General features: G+C 31.6%; 1 protein-coding gene across 1 annotated transcript in view; it reads right to left on the reverse strand.

Moving 5' to 3' along the window:
• Positions 1-15,254, reverse strand: part of LOC113387656 (MOXD1 homolog 2-like) — a 300,484-nt gene that overhangs the window by 95,398 nt on the left and 189,832 nt on the right. The gene's annotated exons all lie outside the window — the stretch shown is intronic.

A 15,254-nucleotide genomic window follows, 5' to 3' on the forward strand; every position in this document is an offset into this window, starting at 1 on the left:
TACTAATTTGTAGATAAGATATGAAATGGTCTTACAAAGCGAACGTATATCACTATATAATTGCACTGAAACACGTACAGGATACTGTGATAATTATATATCATTTTCTGGGTAATTTTTCTTTTCCTACCGCCGACAAAAATTTTGAAATGCAGGATATGTTTTTGCATCAAGTCTCGTTATAAAAAGGGAGAGTTGTTGAGTTGAGACTGGTTTTGCAGATAGTTATCTGTTTACTGAGATTGAAAGTCATTTAAAATTATTAGACAAAAAATATACAAAATTAAATTTAATTTCAGAAATTGTTTCATTATAAATTAGCATATATAGCTATAATTTAACACACCCAAATAAAGCTGCAGAAAAAAATAAAAACTGAAATGTTTTATTATTTTTACCATCAGCAGTATTTTACAAAGTCATGAAATTGAATACGTTGTAATTCCCATGCCCGCGCACCGATATCAAATTTTTGATTTATGTACGGTTTATAAAAATAATCACGAGGAAATTTCATCATTACTTGTCAGATGACTTAAGACCAGAGTTGATTTAAACATAATGATATGTTATTATTGAATTATGGACGTAGTATCGTAATAATGGAAGAATTTGTAATTATTTTTAAGCCGACGGACGGCCGACGACGCAGGAATATTATCATGGGATTGCTTATTTGGTTAAAGTGGTCAGAAAATTTATTCAGGATTGTTTTATTGACTGATTCAATCAAATTGAACTTTATAATAAACTAGTGGGGTGCATGGCATTGTGCCTTAAGGCGAATTACTGGAATTTTCGGTACCTTAATTAAAAATCTTGGTACGAAACCAAAAAAAAATATACAAAATGTGTATACATTATTAAAATCTCCATAAAATATCTGATTTTTATATGATATTCTATATTTTATAGAATTTTATGTACATATGTGCAATAAACATTTTTGACCGCTAAATGACATTTTTTGAATTATTTTTATTGAGAGTCCATAACTGCTGGACCTGCCTTCTCAAAAATTTAATCAGTTCTTCATCTTGTCAATACAAGTAAAATGCTTTTTGAGTTATTAAAATCGGACGCTACGTTCTCTTAAAAACTGAGTTACCGTTTTTGGCACTTTTTGCCCCGTATCTTCGGAACGGCTAGACCTGCCTTCGCCAAAAACTAAGCAGCACGTCTCCTTATCAATACAAATCGTATGTTTTTTGAATTATTCAAATCGGTTGATCGATGTTCCCGAAATCGTCGACGAAAATTTGTATCCGCACACACATACACGCACACACATACACACACACTTACATCCATTTTTTAAGGTATGCCAAAATGTTCAAAAACCTTTGAAACGTAAAGATATATAAAAAATTTCATTTTCGATTTTTTTGCGATTATTATAACTTACCCTACGGGAAGTTAAAAAAAAGATTTTCCTAATCTTGAAAATTTGATTTTCAAAGACAGTACAGAAAGTACTGTGGTTTTTCATTAGCAGTGAAGTGATCTAATAAATATTCCCTATGATAAAGTGTAGATTCTCCATTGTGTTCCACAATACAAATAATTTAACTCCGGTTTCACATGGGACTAGACACGCGATCGATGTCGCCTGCTCCGAATACCGACTTGTAAGCTCCGGTGATAAATGAGCAAAGACCGGAACCGAAGCGATGGATTAACTAACGAGAATCCGGAAAAATCGAACTAGAGATTCTTGAAGCCGCTGAGGAAAAAAGAAAACCACCGATGTAGACGAAGAGAAATAGAGCGAATGTCTACTATGTACGAGGACACTTTCCGGAAAATAATTTGTATGGTAGATTTTGTTTTGAAACAACTCCGGGTCGTATTGGCGTTGATTTAGCTTATCATTTAATTTAAAGTTTACAAAAGTTTTGCTTCGGTAGAAAAGAGTTGCATTAGATGTATTTATAGAAATGCAATAGAGTAGAGAGAGGAGAGAAGGTCAATGGTCAGTGGATGAAAAGGTCCCCACCACGATTGTTTCGAAAGCAAGTAAAGTAAGGCATTTTTAACAATACTATTTTAAAGTAGTGGCAAAAGATGCTATCATGAAATAAGCATATTGTCAATTAGGCAACGGAAGTATTCTTAACGTTTTAGCAGTGTTATTTAGTTTACGATTATTCCATCTTCAAAACAAGTGAAGTGTGGCATTTTTAACAATACTATTTTAAAGTAAAGGGCAAAAGATGTGTAAACAGCCAGTCGCCACAGGAGATAACCTTAATGGCCATATTGCCAATTTTGTAACAAAAGTATTCTTTTCGTTTTCGTTTTGAGCAGCGTTATTTAGATTATGATACCTGGATATAATTTTCAAATATACATTAATTCGTCCATCACTGTTATCTCGAAGACAAGTAAAGTATGGCACTTTTAGCAATACTATTTTAAAGTAGAGGGTACTGGTTGTGTAACCAGCCCTATCGGGCCAAATTGTCCATTTATAACGATCTTTTTTTCATTTTGAGCAGTGTTATTTCATTTACGACATCTGGATATAATTTTTAAATATACAATAACTAGCCCATCACTGTTTTTTTTAAAACAAGTAAAGTATGGTATTTTTGACAATACTACTTTAAAGTAGAGGCCAAAAGATGTGTAAACTGTCAGTCGCTATCAAGAGACAAGCGGTCTATTTTGTAACAAAAGTATTCTTTTTGTTTTCGTTTTGAGCAGTGTTATTTAGTTTATGATCCCTCGCTATAATTTTTAAATATAAGTACATTGTTCAGTTATGTTATAAATTGTATTGTTATTTTTCAGTTATTTTCAGAAGCTTTTTTAATAACCGCTAGAAATGCTTGCATGTGATTGAGGTAAAAAGATCCACCACATATCGGCAAGATGTAAACAGAAATAAAGTAGTAAATAATCAAGTGAAATAAGTTAACAAAGAAAATTTTACCAGATTATACGAGAGATTAAATTACTAGTTATCACACCTCTAATTATGTATTATTTTGCTTCATATAAATGATATATGGTTATGGTTATATTTTGCAAAAAAATGTGCCCCTGAAAAATGCAAACTGAAGTTGTATATTTATTTTATTTGTAATAAATGCATTTCAAGAAACATTGAGTCTTATTATGAAAGATTAAATAGAGAATAAAGCAAGATTTTTTACAGTAATAAGAGTTGATGAATTTTTTTAACATTATATATTTGTTTCTGAGTTTCGTATTCAACTTCATGCCTCTCTATTCTATAAAAATAATTAAAATATTAATTCAAAAACAAAAGTCGGTTTACATAAACCCAGCTAAACTCATACATATGTAATTTCCATAATCCCTACGTCAACATCCAGTTGCCACGACATTCAACTACTCTATCCTTTGTCCTTCATAATTTTAATTCCCATAACCGCATACTCGCATGAAAATTCATTTTACACACAGTTCAGTCGTTCAGTCAACGAAGGTATATTTTATAAAAGCGTATAAAAAACACAACCGGTCGTTCGTCAAACAAAAATCAGATTTTGCCTCAGTTGTTCGGAAAAACAAGCCGATATAAAACAAGCATGCACTCGGCTAATGAAAATTTCTTTCTATCATTTTTCCCGCGCTTTGTCGGTCTTTCTAGGCAGTTGAGGTGAGTCGTTCCCGGAGCTGCCGGAGTTCCCGGAGCGGTACCTACGTACGTGCCTGTCATAACCACGTCGAGAAATTGCCATTTTCCGTATTGCCATGAATATTACAAAACAAAGCGTGCGCTACAAGTAATCTTTTATTGAAAATACGAAAAGGCATGTCATGTAGGATACTAGTTGGCGGTTAACGAAAGGGCTGATGATAAGTTGTAGAAGATATTTAAAAGTCAAATGATAAATTGGGTTTACTGAACTGAGACAAGTTTTTTTATACATATGTATATATAATAGTATAAATAAATATAGTGTATTTTTTGCATTATGTGGCTATGAACGCAGAAATGCGTTTTCATCAATAAATTCTTATATAGACAGCTCTAGATACATTCTAGCAAAAGATCTCTTCATTGAAGGAGTCCAATAAACGCCATACATAACATTAACATGATATGTATCCTGATTGTCTAATTAATTAAAATTTACAAAAATACCATCGTGATATTTTACTTTTTTAAAGCTAAAGTCAAATTACTAACTACATAAACGAATATTAGAATGCTTTGGAATTTTTTAGTATACAGTACTTGGAAAAAATAAATTGTTGACTTCCCTTACTATCCCAAATCTATGGTCGACTGTAATAGTAAACGTGTAAACGAACTAAGTAGATACTAAGACACATTTTTTAACCAGCTAGCAGTTGTAGTTTACATTTTTTTAAATTTCGATAATGATTCAGATTTTAATCTTAATTCTGAGTAAAATTTTTGAAATTCAGTAATAATTTTAACTTTGCAGTTCATTTTATATAATTCTAATGTAATATTTTACAATGTCCTTCACTTTAAATCCGATTGATTAAGTTTATTTATTTATTTTCCATGCAAACATATATAAACGTAGTCGACCAGATTATAAGCTCTTATATTTTGTCTATAAAATACGAATAATAAAAGTTACAGTATTTATAATTATCTATTTAAAAACATTTAATATTCCTCGAATATCTCATTACGGTACAGAAAGTTCCATCAATTTGCCTTAATACACAGTGCCATGCACCACTAGTTTTGTATTTTTGTTAAATTGCATTTTAAATATAAATCGACACTATTTTATATGCATGACTATGCTCGTCAATACACAAAAAATTGTCACTGCTCCATGACGAATATATTCGTCAATCACAGTTTGTAATTGTAATTGTATATACAAAAGTAGATTTACTGTAAATCTTGGAATCTGGCAATTTTCATCTGATTTATAATAGTTTTTTTGTACATTATTTATCTCACAAGGAAGTTATTATAAGTGACATACAAACTTATTTTGTATCTAAAATTAAGACTTCAGAGACATCATTATTTAAAGATGAAAAGTATAAATTGAGATAATATGCAAAGTCATTCATTATTAATTTTACTTTATCATCTATGTAATTTGCAAAATAAATTGATGTATTATCGTTATTATTTTAAATACAATATAATCATCTGGATAAAGCTTTATTTACCAATCAGAAAATAATATTATGGAAAGCTAAATTTATAAAAAAATTTGAATTGAGGTAAGGAAAATATATCTAATTTTCAGTGAATGTTTCACTTCATTCATAATATTATTTCAACTAATTATAATTGAAAATAACACATATTTGTGATGCAAATAAATTTTATAATGAGTTCAAACATTGGAATAGATTTTGGAATTTTTCATAATCATCAAACCAATATTATTAAATTAAAATTCTTTTTTTTTTAAAAAAAAAGCTTTATAACTTTACAAAGGTAATCTGACTACCTTTATTAGGCCCCGCATACAATATTTACATCATATTCTTCAACCGTGCGTGTGGGTGACTGTGTACCACGGCTGCAATTGCTATTGTACAACAATAAAATTCCTATGATATATGCATATTTCCAATTAGAATAGCTATTTGCCTGCTCTTCACTTTTGAACTTTTGACAGACATATATCGACAGCAAAATTGATTTGCTAGAGTTCTTTGAATTTCTCATATGGCAGATAGGTAGATGATGGAAAATATTGACAATTTTGATGAACGCCTGTATGGATATTGATAAAAAAGAGAAAGGAATTTTTTGATTGTGCAATATTTGATTTTTGTCGTGTCTTTATACTATGCAATTACTATGTAATATGCTATTAATTTCCCTTGACACGTTGTGATTATCATATTTCAAATCGAAAGTGTCTTACACGAGCATAATTTTCTTAATGGAGATTTAAGAAATATTTATCTTGTGTATGGGTATGAGCAGTCTTAAATATTTATAAACCTTTCTGGCAACCCTTCTGACATTTCTTCGCTGCTTGTTCCCATTATGAAGAACTGCTACGAATATATCCATATTATTTCAAAGCTTTCGTGTATTACCCTGGATTCTTGCTACTTTTTATTCGCAAAGCGGTACTCATAAGGTTTTGTCTTTTGTGTGCTGTTTGAGTCGTACACTGTGTTATTTTTTATATATTTTTATATGTCATGTGACTTTGCGAGTTTTCGCATTATTATGTGAAAAGGATTTAGTACACAGCATCGTGAGAAAGACGTGTGCGTGATATTGCATCGGTTACCATTTCGTGACCGTTTTTCTACTTTGAAGAAATAGACTGCTGACGTAGAACAGAAATAAGAGATAATAAAGTTAATAATAGGAAAAAATTATTTATTTATAGGCACAAATAGAAATTAGTTACTCTATTTACTTCAGTCTGCCTTATAATATACATTGAAATACAGGCTAGGGCGGGGCACAAAGATCCAATTTGGCCAAATCGCAAACACATAATTCGTATCAAACAAAATCGTACAGGGTGCTCTATTTATATGTGGTCAATGAAAATGTTGATTAACTTGAACAATTTGTTATTAGGTCATTTGAGCGACGTTGATTTCCAAATCTGGGAAAAATTGTAAGGCGTTAAATTTTATGATAAAAAAATGTTTATCAAAAATCATCAAAAATTATTTAAATTATTTAACATTTCTAATGACCACATATAAATGGTGCATACAAGAATTCCATGAAATTATAGCTATGTCATCGGCGTAAGTGCATATGATTAGAAGATCATCTGTGGGCATATTCGCTTGTAAAAAGGAGATAAAGCACTGGGCTTGGCACACTGCCCTGTGGTACCCTGCATTCTATATTGATTCTAAATTTTATTTTAAGCAAATATGAGCTTAAGATATTAAAGAAGTTTGGAAAAGTAGTTTTGATATTATATAGTAGTCAAAAGAGTGCCAAACCTTTTCAAAAGCCTTTCTATTCATGGCTTCAAGAATACGAGACACCGTCGGCAAAATTCCCAATTAAAATATAGAAATATGTTATTAAACTATTTTTTCAAAATGTATCATCTGCCCGTTTTTATCCCATAGGCGGGGTAAAATGGGACAGCCAGGGGGCAAATAGATCCAATGTCTTATTTTTTATATTTGAGGAATTTTATGATATAATAGCTACATTACTAAGCCAGTGCAAACTATAAATTTCATGTGCACATTTTTGACAAAGATAATACTGTATATAACCTTGATCTGGTATCTCGTCAAATATTCATCAGCAAAGTTGGAATAACTATTAATTTAATATATTTTTTGTAAAACTGTTTTTTTGCTTAATTTATGGGCCGATTTTGTCATCAATCAATGTTATGGCAAGGCTATGTTACGTGGCACTCTTCATACAAATGGTACTGAATACTGTTAAAATGACATGTATTTGCTATACGATCAGGCGTTTTTCACATGAAATGCAACTTCACTCATATGTTATTAAACCATATCAGAAAGATCTAATTATCATAACATCGTACTTTTGATATTTGTGCGTTTTCTAGGTTAGGTTTTCTATCTTAAACGCCTGACTGCACAGAAACCACATGGCTTTTGTCAGATTTAGTACCAAACCAAACCTTACCATAACATTGGTCTATTTCATGGCAGAATACGTCCCTTTAAACTTTTGTTTACTATTTTTTTATTATTTACACCTTTGTCAGCATAAAGGTTCTTATGGTGCGTTTTACCTCACCCACATGTAATCTTTTATATGAGTTATATAAAAAACCGTTGAAACTAACCTAAAATTAACAATACATCTTATGTAGTAATTAATTAACGCAGACTTAAAAATTATATTGAGGTCTCGTAAACTAAACAACAGCGCTCACAACCAAAAAAACAAACATGAAAGAAAATACTTTTGTTATGGATTTTCAAACATTGACACTTATCTCAAGATAGCAACATCATAAGAATCGAGGTCATGGTTAGTTATACATCATTTTCCCTCTACTTTCAAATAATGTTTTTTGAAAATTCCCAACTCTACTCGTTTTGGAGATATTGGCGGTGTACCCTGTTCCCAAATAAATCATCATGAGACCGTTATTACCGCAATATGTGTTCAACATACAGATCGTAAGTGTTCCGATTTAGTTAAATAGAAAGTGTTCAGTAGAAACATGCAGGTAAACACGGTCATATGAAACAAAAGCATTTTGGACTTGCATCTCGTAAAACCTGGTGCAGTCAGTATAGAACATACAAAGCGTGTAAATATTTGAACATGGTCGAGCGGCCTCGGGCATGTATTGTTAAAATGTACATAGAGCTTAATTTGATGTTTTACCGCGGCTAATATCGTTAACTAATAGATGGGAACGCCAGATTTCTGTTTCTGCTGCGAATTTTGAGGCAGGGTAATTAGCTTTTCATATGTAATTAATAATTAGCTAGTAATTATCAGACCGAAATACATGATATTAGATTAATAACATACTATAATAAGCATATAACACATCGTTATTGTATATAGAATTCATTACAAATCTCTAGGCAAGTATAAAACCTAGGTCCTCTACTTCAAATCCCATAGCTTTCAAGACTTACCCATGGGCAAGACCACAAAAAAATATGTATCCACTTCGTTCCCGTCAAATAAATACTTGAAAGGGCTTAACTGTAGCTTTTCATTTTCGAATTATCGTCCTCTGCTAATAATATTAATATTTTCCAAAGTCCAAATATAGAACACGGACCTAAATATATTTCCCTCATTACGTATCGTATGAAGTTTTCCGTTGCTTAATTATGCCCCATTTCGTCGAGACAAACACAAGGGTCGAAAAGGGACTAAACTCTTAATCCTAGCCCATGTTTACAAAAACCGATGTATGTATAAAGCGTCCAGGTCTTTTTGCCAAACAAACTCCACGCGATTCGGACTAGGGATGGTCATGATATTTTGATATCGATATCAAAACTGAATGGAACAAAAAACCTTATTCATACAGTTTATTGATTCGTGCCATTGATAGCAATAATCCAATCGTGCGTACTTTTGTATCATACAACTTTTTCATATGGATAATTCAATTAAGTTATTAAAAATATAAAAAAATTCCGCTTTTGACATCATGTATTCAATACCTTGCAATACATGATACATATACTAATTTTATATTGATTAGTTATATGTGTAACATAGGCTGAGAAGAGAATAACGGTAAATTATCCCTTTTGCAACGAGACTGTTTTTAGCAAGAGTGACACTGCTGTACGAAACAGCGAGTCGCCCACATCTTGCTCGTCAATTATCGATAAATTTAAAAGTTTGATATTACACTTGTAAATTACAAAAGAAAAAATAGAACTCAAAAAGCCATGTGGATGCCACCCGGAACAGAAAGGTTCATTTTTACTTACCATATTCAAATTCAAATGAAAAATAAAACAGAAAAATTTCGATTATTTTTATCAAAATAATTTGTCACCTCTATTCCGAAGGCATGTTTTGGACTAAACTAGGATTATATATAAAATAAATGCGCAACATTTTGCGGTCACGTGCGTCATTGGTCGAATAAATGCCGAATCGAATTAATATTCAAAAGGGAGCATTCGCATTTGAAACGAATGTAACGGATAAGACGGATTTAGGGGTTCTGATGGACATTAGAAAAATATGTGCATACGTGAATTATTAACCAGGCTCAGTGGATTAGAGATATGGGATTTCAATCAGTCAAAAGACCTAGAATCGATACCCGCTTCGGGCTGCCAAGTGTGAAGCGAATTTGTTTCAAAATAATCAGAAATATACTAATGATTTTGCTCTATTTTCGATTGTTACACATTTTTTATTATAGAGAATATTCAAAATGTTAAAAATAATTACTTTCAAATATATATAAATCAATTCTTGTTCGCAAAATAAATGAAATGAGTCAATAATTATAAATATATAATTATTCAAACATAAGTAAAAATATTACCTGACTAACTTGAACCCGATCATTTTTAACTCTTATCTATGAATTCGAATGCAAAAAGTAAGAGCAAACGCTTTAACAATATACATACACGTACGTATTGCGCGCGGTCTATTTTTCGCAACTTTAACTAATTTTTAAAATTAAACAGCTTCTCCTAGGCCTATAATATTTTAAGGTGTCTGGTTTGACTATAAACTCTATCACCATGCAAAGTTTCATCAAAAACCCAGAAGAGTAAACCTGAGGTTCCCCTTGTAAGTGTTAGCTTATGATTTATTTTATACAATTAAAAATTTAATATTGTAAATATATTAAAATTGGTTTGCGAAATAAATAAAATGAGTCAATACAATAATTATAAATATTTTTGTGATTGAATCATTTTCAACTCTCTTATCCATGAAACCGAATGCAAAAAGTAAGAGCAAGCGCTTTAACACTATACATACACGTACGTATTGCGCGCAGACTATTTTTTGCAACTTTAATTAATTTTTAAAATTGAACCACATCTTACAGGCCTATAATATTTTAAGATCTTCGGTTTGACTATAAACTCTATCAGCATGCAAAGTCACATCAAAATCCGAGAAAAGTAAACCTGAGGTTCTCCTTGTAAGTGTTAGCTTATAACTTATTTTATATAATTTGAAATTGTATACAGTAGGGTACAGTAAATTATTGTATATTGTTGAGATAATGATGTATTATTGAACGATCTGTCCAAAAATTAATAAAGTATACAACTTTATCTTTATAATTGTGTCGTTTATTCAGTAAAGTGAGTTGTAAAACGTAACATGTACGTTAGCGTTGTTGATATTTGTTTAACGAGTCTATATTTCGCCACCGAATGGATTCCTTTGAAACACAATATTTTGAAAGAATTTATCCCGACGGAAGTGTCTTTACCTGGAACTTAAAGGAATAAATTTCGTACCGATGCGACTAGATCACGTAGTATTTTCTGTTTAACAAGTCATGGTGCAAATAAGACATAACGATGAAATAAAACGTTCAAAGCATCGGACGCTGTGTGGATGTTTCAATAGCAGACACCTCGACCCACCACATACATCTATAGAACGACGACGGCGATGTAAGGAACGTAGAACCGTCCAACAAATCGAGAAAATAAACAAAATACGATATATATAAAAAGAAACGAGCAAATATACCAGAGTCTGAATAAAACAAGCGGAAATGACAAGGCGACCGGTATAAATTGGCAGACAAACGGAAGTCAATTACAAAATGCCCGCGTTTTTCTATGCCAGCACGATTTTCGAAGTGATGCCCGAGAAAGCAGAAAAATTGCTTGTGGTAATAAAGATAGTATTTACTATAATTCAGGTCGATATGTGAGCTGCATTATCCTCAGAGCTGTGCGAAATAAGCAACATTGCGCTACAACAATTCTCGTTCGCTCAGAAAATTTGATTACGTGAATATACAATTCCTACGAGGATGCGGTATTTTCTGCCTAAGGATTGAACATACAGATGTAAGAAGAAATTTTAATCAGTCTTGTTCTGCTTGATTTACGTTTCTTGCACAGAATATAAACTATCTGCTGAGATAAACATTTGTTCGTGTAAATAGAAACTTGCAACATAACAAAGATTAAAATTGAATTAAATAAACAAAAAACACATACTTAACAAACAAATTATGAGTAACATAATGTATATGTTACACTAAGAAAATCCATCTAACATCGTTAGCTTTTATGGCTTAAATTATACAATTGGAAAATACAGACTACACAAAACAAAGCACTGCAAGTAGTACCTATGAAAAAAATCACAGAAACCAATAACAAAATATTACTTGGCAATTGACAAATGCATTCAAAAGCTCACTGAGAATTTTTATCTCGAATGCAAGGATCACAACAGAGACAACATCAGAACTCTTGCTCAAATTTTACTGGAGATCATTTAGTGTGGTAAACACCCAATAAATAAATAATTCCAATTTTTAAAAAAATTATGAATCTTCTTTTTTATTACAATTACTTGGCATATTATTTATATGTATAGTAATGCAGTGTAGAACGCAATATCTTATCAACTATTTTTGACATGTATCAACTATCTTTGAAGCGCTTCATATAATTTATAAAAATACAGCACAAAATCTAAAAAAAGTTATGGTTTTTAATTTGTACAAGGATGACAACAGTGACAACAACCTACATCATGGAAGTAGACATTCTTCAATAGCCATAAGTGAAAAATTGTAATTTTTTAAAAAAATTATCAAACTTTTTTTCTTTTTATCATTAATAAATGTCATATTATTTAAATGTTTAGTAATGTAGTGTAAAACCTTAAGTAGCATAAGCATGCACCGACTACAAAAGTGTTCCATATAATTTATAAAAGTACATCATCAAATCTAAAAAATTATAGTGCATTTGTTTTCACGTCTTCGACGAAGCATTACGACTGGTACCCATTCAAAAATCACTAAAGCTAATAATAAGGTATTACTTGTCGATTGATAAATGCATTTTAAAGCTCACCGAGAATTTTCATCTCAAATACAAGAATCACATCTGTGACACCATCAGAGTTCTTATCCAATTTTCATCGGATATCATTTGGTATAGCAAACACACAATGCTAAGCTATATAGTGGAAGTGAATACGTATCAATAACCATAAAGTAGATAAATTCGACATTTTCAAGAAAATGATTACACTTTTTTCTTTGTATCACAATTAATGTGCAGTAGTCATGCAAGCTAGAGGAAACTACAAACTACACAAAATAAATTATTAGATAAATTCGACATTTAAATTAGTAGATAAATTCGACATTTTCAAGAAAATTATTAAACTTTTTTCTTTGTATCACAATTAATGTGCAGTAGTAATGCAAGCTAGAGGAAACTACAGACTACACAAAATAAAGCACAACGCCTGGTACATATTGAAAAAATCACGGAAGCCAATCACAAGATATTACTTGGCAATTGACAAACGCATTTGGAAACTCGTTAGATAATTTTATCTCAAATATAAGAGTCACAACATTAGAGTTTTTCGTCCAATTTTCACCGGATATCGTTTGCTATAGCAAACACCCAATGCTAACTAATATCGTGGAAGTGAATACGTATTAATAACCAAAAATTAGATAATTGCGAGAATTTTAAGAAAATTATTAAACTTTTTTCTTTGTATCACAATTAATTGGCATATTTGTTAAATGTGTAGTAGTAATGAAAGCTAGGGAAACTACAGACTACACAAAACAAAGCACTACGACTGGTACCTTATGAAACAAACATGGAATTCAATAACAAGCTATTACTTTACAATTGATAAATTCATTTGAAAGCTTACTGAATTTTGTTATCTCAAATGCAATGATCACAATAGTGACAACTTTAGGGCTATTGGCAATTGACAAAATTATTTAAAAGCTTTCTGAATTTTGTTATCTCAAATGCAATGATCACAACAGTGACAACATTAGGGCTATTGGCCAATTTACAACGGAGATCATTGTATGTGATGACGTCATGCTAGACTCTATCTCGACTCACATCAATAACTACAATTAGAGAATTGTGATAATAATTTTGAAGTTTTGTTGTTATGTTTTACATAAATACACTTTTGGCACAAGCGTCTAGTATTACAATTTTCCATTGATTTTTGTCAGAAATACTAGGTCAGCTGAGGAACTTCCATTCCATAACTTAAACTTGACGACTTTCGGCCGCGTTTAATGTATTTTAAATGCGAATTCATTTCTATCTGTTCCGTCGTTCGTTGTCTTTTCGAGCCATTAAACGCGAATGGTGATTCTGATTCGCTGCAGTCCATCTTCATAATCCACTATACACTACTAGCCGACTTGTCTACTGACTTTAGTAGAGTTTTTCCTCGTTTCACTTGTAGCACGTACCAGCTCGGCATTAGTTTATTGTGTTTGCGTGTCGTATGCTACGAGCGTTTCTGTTCTGTTTCTTTCAATAGAGCAACCGAACTACGTACATTGCGACAACGCTGAGGAAGATTACGAATTTCTCTCTTATATTGTGTGGGAGTATATAAACCTTGATATACTGACGTCATATTGAGATAAAGCATGGAGAAACATTTGATTTTTTGTAACCGTGGAAGTTTTTTTTACCTGATTGCTGCAGACATTTATTGACATAACAAATCCGATTCCAAGGACTAATCAATCACTAAAAGCATTGTAATCTAAAAATATGATTCAGAATATAATTATAGACACACAATCTATTCTGGCAACCTTAAACTATTGATTAACCTCTAACTTCTGGTGATAAACTGCATTGGTTATGTGAAAGAGAAGTCTATTTGGATGTATTTTCTTAAGGAAAATCAAATGATTGATTAATAAAGTAAGATTTGTTTATTGTAATGCACATTGCTCTTGTTTATATAAAGTACTTCATTATATGAGAAATACATAAAAAAGCAGACAAAAAGTTAGGTTCATAAAGATAAATGGAAACTTTTAAGTGCAAGATGAATTTATCGGGCTCCCCCGTAGATTAGTGGTTAGAGAAATGGGTTTTGGTCAGTTATAGCTTGACATCAGATTGTCACTTCAGATAACCTGATGTCAAGCAGTAGTGACATCGTTATTTCACTTGGAAATATAAATAGCAATATGTGACCAAGTGAAAATTACCCTTACCCAGAATTGCAGCACCAATAAAATATTGATCAGTTTTACAGAAATTGTAATAACTCATAGGGCTCCCCGTAGATTAGTGGTCAGAGAAATCGGTTTTTAGTCTGTTCTAGGATCGCCTCGGACAACCTGATGTCAAGCAGTAACGACATCGGTTTTCACTTGGAAATATAAATAGCAATATGTCACCAAGTAAAAATAGCCCTTACCATTGCATTGTATTGCAGCACCAATAAAAAATTCATCTGTATTACAGAAATTGTAATAATTCATTGGGATCCCCATAGATTAGTGGTTAGAGAAATGGGTTTTCAATCACTTTCAGGTTGGCCTACGGCAACCTGATATCAAGCAGTAGTGACTTCGGTTTTCACTTGGAAATTAATAAGCAATATGTGACCAAGTGAATATAGCCTTTACCCAGCATTGCAGCACCAATAAAAAGTTTATCAGTATTACAGAAATTGTAATGACTCATTGGAATCCCCGTAGATAAGTGGTTACAAAAATGGGTTTTAGGTTTGTTCTAGGTTCTTTTTGAACAACCTGATGTCAAGCAGTAGTGACTTCTGTTTTTACTTGGAAATATAAATAGCAATATGTGACCAAGTGAAAATAGCCCTTACCCAGTAT

Source organism: Ctenocephalides felis, unplaced genomic scaffold (genome assembly GCF_003426905.1).
Source record: "Ctenocephalides felis isolate EL2017-DRISC unplaced genomic scaffold, ASM342690v1 CF-g0.4_SCAFFOLD_03572, whole genome shotgun sequence".
NCBI lineage: Eukaryota > Metazoa > Arthropoda > Insecta > Siphonaptera > Pulicidae > Ctenocephalides > Ctenocephalides felis.